This window comes from Pristiophorus japonicus, unplaced genomic scaffold (genome assembly GCF_044704955.1).
Source record: "Pristiophorus japonicus isolate sPriJap1 unplaced genomic scaffold, sPriJap1.hap1 HAP1_SCAFFOLD_1713, whole genome shotgun sequence".
NCBI classification, from domain to species: domain Eukaryota; kingdom Metazoa; phylum Chordata; class Chondrichthyes; family Pristiophoridae; genus Pristiophorus; species Pristiophorus japonicus.
In genome coordinates, this window is record NW_027251397.1 from 27,501 (window position 1) to 32,500 (window position 5,000).

Genomic DNA, 5,000 nt, shown 5'->3' on the forward strand with positions numbered 1-5,000 from the left:
ACTGGCGCGGGAAAAGAGCGTCCGCTGCGGCCGGACGGGTCGCACCGGAGGCCAGCGACGGCGTGCGGCCGGCTCTTTGGCCGGCGGAGGTGCAGCCGTTGGCTGGAGACCGCTTTCCGACGGCTATCTCCGCTGGTGGGCCAGCTGTGCTCGTCGGGTGCGCGGCGCGGGGAAGAGGAAGGCAAGCGGCATCGAACGCTACCACATTCCTGCGGGCCGACCCGAAGCCGAGCGCGCTGGAAGTCCGCGAAATGCAACCGGAGAAGAAAGTCTGAATGTGGCAACTGATGAACTGAAAATTGTCGGCGGCAAATGGTTAACCAAATGGGTTGAAGGTGGCAAACCATTAACCGAAAACTCTGGCAAATGGTTAACCGGCGTGTTAAGATGGTATCTTTAATAAAAGACGGAAATGACGAAGCCAACATAGCCAAACGAAGGCGGGGACGTTAGTGTGGCAGAAGGGCATGTCTTTAAGCCGTCGGGCGAATGTCCCTGCCAGTTGGAATCTTTTCGGGAAAAAGGGTGAAAAAATCGGAAAGGCCTAGCCGTCCGCCGTGGGGTGCGTTCGCTCGGGCTCGGCCAGCCGCGTCGATGGGTGCCGGAACGGTGCGGCTGCGCTCCGGGAGTGCGGAGATACGGCCTGTCAAGTTTCGTCCCGGAAGTCTGGATGGAGCAAAATCCGAAGCCGTTTGCGGGAAATTAGTTCCAGGGCTCGGCGACCGAAGTCAAATCCGTCCCGCCAACTTGACACTTGTCATTTCTGTCCTTGGGGGTTGGCGGGGTACCTGCACAGAGGTAGGAGGTGGCTGATCGAGAATTGGTGAGTTTCCAAAGTCACGTCTCGAGCCTCCAGGTCTGCAGAGACCGACCAGGGCTGCCGCCCAACCGACTATTCACCCTTTTTGGGCGGGAATTTTTTCCATTTTTTGCCCATTTTTCGGGTTTTTGGTCGGGCTTCAAAAACGGCAGCCCGAGGCCTGGCAGAGGCCGGGGCATGTCCCCGGTCGCGCCAGGCGGCACGCGCGACCCGATTAGGCCCCGAAAGGAGTCGGGAAATCGGCAGACCTGCCCGAGTTCAGCCCGGGGGAGGCGGGGGGCAGGTCGGTTCGGCTCAAATCATTAACCAAAGCCGAGACTTGGTCTCGGCTGGCGCAACCGAAGTGCCAGGCTGGATAACTCATTAACCAGAAGGCGGCTGGAGGCAGGCAGGGCTGATGGCTGAGGCCGGGTGGAGGCCACCCGCGGCCGGGAAAGTCAAAAGTCCCGTTGTGTGGAAGTCTATGAGGTCAGATTCGGCCGCCTTACCGGGCCTTCGGTTGATGGTTTCCCGCTTGGGCAAGCGAGTCGGCCCGGCAAAGTGGCCACTTGCATTTTCTGGCAAGTGTCTGCGAACAACGTTAATGAGTTGAACCTCGGCAATTGTCGGAAGTCCCGATGAAGAAATGAAAATGCCCCTTTTGCGGGGATTTGGATGCTCATGGCCGGCAGCAGGTTGCCCGACGCCCCGCCAACTTGACACTTGTCATTTCTGTCCTTGGGGGTTGGCGGGGTATCTGCACAGAGGTAGGAGGTGGCAGAATCGAGACTTGGTGAGTTTTCCAAACAAACGTCTCGAGCCTCCAGGTCTGCAGAGACCGACCAGGGCTGCCGCCCAACCGACTATTCACCCTTTTTGGGCGGGAATTTATTCCCTTTTTGCCCATTTTTCGGGTTTTTGGTCGGGCTTCAAAAGCGGCTGCCCGAGGCCTGGCAGAGGCCGGGGCATGGTCCCCGATCGCGCCAGGCGGCTCGCGCGACGCGATTAGGCCCCGAAAGGAGTCGGGAAATCGGCAGACCTGCCCGAGTTCAGCCCGGGGGAGGCGGGGGGCAGGTCGGTTCGGCTCAAATCATTAACCAAAGCCGAGACGTGGTCTCGCTGGCGCAACCGAAGTGCCAGGCTGGATAACTCATTAACCAGAAGGCGGCTGGAGGCAGGCAGGGCTGATGGCTGAGGCCGGGTGGAGGCCACCCGCGGCCGGGAAAGTCAAAAGTCCCGTTGTGTGGAAGTCTATGAGGTCAGATTCGGCCGCCTTACCGGGCCTGCGGTTGATGGTTTCCCGCTTGGGCAAGCGAGTCGGCCCGGCAAAGTGGCCACTTGCATTTTCTGGCAAGTGTCTGCGAACAACGTTAATGAGTTGAACCTCGGCAATTGTCGGAAGTCCCGATGAAGAAATGAAAATGCCCCTTTTGCGGGGATTTGGATGCTCATGGCCGGCAGCAGGTGGCCCGACGCCCCGCCAACTTGACACTTGTCATTTCTGTCCTTGGGGGTTGGCGGGGTATCTGCACAGAGGTAGGAGGTGGCAGAATCGAGACTTGGTGAGTTTTCCAAACAAACGTCTCGAGCCTCCAGGTCTGCAGAGACCGACCAGGGCTGCCGCCCAACCGACTATTCACCCTTTTTGGGCGGGAATTTATTCCCTTTTTGCCCATTTTTCGGGTTTTGGTCGGGCTTCAAAAGCGGCTGCCCGAGGCCTGGCAGAGGCCGGGGCATGGTCCCCGATCGCGCCAGGCGGCTCGCGCGACGCGATTAGGCCCCGAAAGGAGTCGGGAAATCGGCAGACCTGCCCGAGTTCAGCCCGGGGGAGGCGGGGGGCAGGTCGGTTCGGCTCAAATCATTAACCAAAGCCGAGACTTGGTCTCGCTGGCGCAACCGAAGTGCCAGGCTGGATAACTCATTAACCAGAAGGCGGCTGGAGGCAGGCAGGGCTGATGGCTGAGGCCGGGTGGAGGCCACCCGCGGCCGGGAAAGTCAAAAGTCCCGTTGTGTGGAAGTCTATGAGGTCAGATTCGGCCGCCTTACCGGGCCTGCGGTTGATGGTTTCCCGCTTGGGCAAGCGAGTCGGCCCGGCAAAGTGGCCACTTGCATTTTCTGGCAAGTGTCTGCGAACAACGTTAATGAGTTGAACCTCGGCAATTGTCGGAAGTCCCGATGAAGAAATGAAAATGCCCCTTTTGCGGGGATTTGGATGCTCATGGCCGGCAGCAGGTGGCCCGACGCCCCGCCAACTTGACACTTGTCATTTCTGTCCTTGGGGGTTGGCGGGGTATCTGCACAGAGGTAGGAGGTGGCAGAATCGAGACTTGGTGAGTTTTCCAAACAAACGTCTCGAGCCTCCAGGTCTGCAGAGACCGACCAGGGCTGCCGCCCAACCGACTATTCACCCTTTTTGGGCGGAATTTATTCCCTTTTTGCCCATTTTCGGGTTTTTGGTCGGGCTTCAAAAGCGGCTGCCCGAGGACTGGCAGAGGCCGGGGCATGGGCCCCGATCGCGCCAGGCGGCTCGCGCGACCCGATTAGGCCCCGAAAGGAGTCGGGAAATCGGCAGACCTGCCCGAGTTCAGCCGCGGTGGCGGGGGCAGGTCGGTTCGGCTCAAATCATTAACCAAAGCCGAGACTTGGTCTCGCTGGCGCAACCGAAGTGCCAGGCTGGATAACTCATTAACCAGAAGGCGGCTGGAGGCAGGCAGGGCTGATGGCTGAGGCCGGGTGGAGGCCACCCGCGGCCGGGAAAGTCAAAAGTCCCGTTGTGTGGAAGTCTATGAGGTCAGATTCGGCCGCCTTACCGGGCCTTCGGTTGATGGTTTCCCGCTTGGGCAAGCGAGTCGGCCCGGCAAAGTGGCCACTTGCATTTTTCTGGCAAGTGTCTGCGAACAACGTTAATGAGTTGAACCTTGGAAATTGCCGGAAGTCCCGATGAAGAAATGAAAATGCCCCTTTTGCGGGGATTTGGATGCTCATGGCCGGCAGCAGGTGGCCCGACGCCCCGCCAACTTGACACTTGTCATTTCTGTCCTTGGGGGTTGGCGGGGTATCTGCACAGAGGTAGGAGGTGGCAGAATCGAGACTTGGTGAGTTTTCCAAACAAACGTCTCGAGCCTCCAGGTCTGCAGAGACCGACCAGGGCTGCCGCCCAACCGACTATTCACCCTTTATGGGCGGGAATTTATTCCCTTTTTGCCCATTTTTCGGGTTTTGGTCGGGCTTCAAAAGCGGCTGCCCGAGGGACTGGCAGAGGCCGGGGCATGGGCCCCGATCGCGCCAGGCGGCTCGCGCGACCCGATTAGGCCCCGAAAGGAGTCGGGAAATCGGCAGACCTGCCCGAGTTCAGCCCGCGGTGGCGGGGGGCAGGTCGGTTCGCTCAAATCATTAACCAAAGCCGAGACTTGGTCTCGCTGGCGCAACCGAAGTGCCAGGCTGGATAACTCATTAACCAGAAGGCGGCTAGAGGCAGGCAGGGCTGATGGCTGAGGCCGGGTGGAGGCCACCCGCGGCCGGGAAAGTCAAAAGTCCCGTTGTGTGGAAGTCTATGAGGTCAGATTCGGCCGGCTTACCGGGCCTTCGGTTGATGGTTTCCCGCTTGGGCAAGCGAGTCGGCCCGGCAAAGTGGCCACTTGCATTTTCTGGCAAGTGTCTGCGAACAACGTTAATGAGTTGAACCTTGGAAATTGCCGGAAGTCCCGATGAAGAAATGAAAATGCCCCTTTTGCGGGGATTTGGATGCTCATGGCCGGCAGCAGGTGGCCCGACGCCCCGCCAACTTGACACTTGTCATTTCTGTCCTTGGGGGTTGGCGGGGTGCCCGGAGATTTTCGGGAACACGATTTTCAGAACATTTTACGACAGCGGGTACACTTTGAAAGCGCCCGAAAAGTGATGCTTTGCTGAAAGGTGCTCAATCTCAGGAAAGAGACCTTTGAAAAGAGCACTTGGAAAGTCACAAAATGAACGGTGTGCGAGACTTGGAACAATTTTGACAAAGTCTTTTGTTGTACTTTTCAAACTCTTTGGTGTTTTGCTGAAATCGTACTCTGGGAGCCAGCAGCCCCGCTTGTACCCGTGCCCGGCTCTCAGGACAGACTAGTTTCCAACGGCCCTCCGTCTTTGCGCAACAAAGGACGCTGTCTGTCACAGATGCAAGCCCCTGAGTGAGGGAAATCTGTTTTACTGAGTAGTT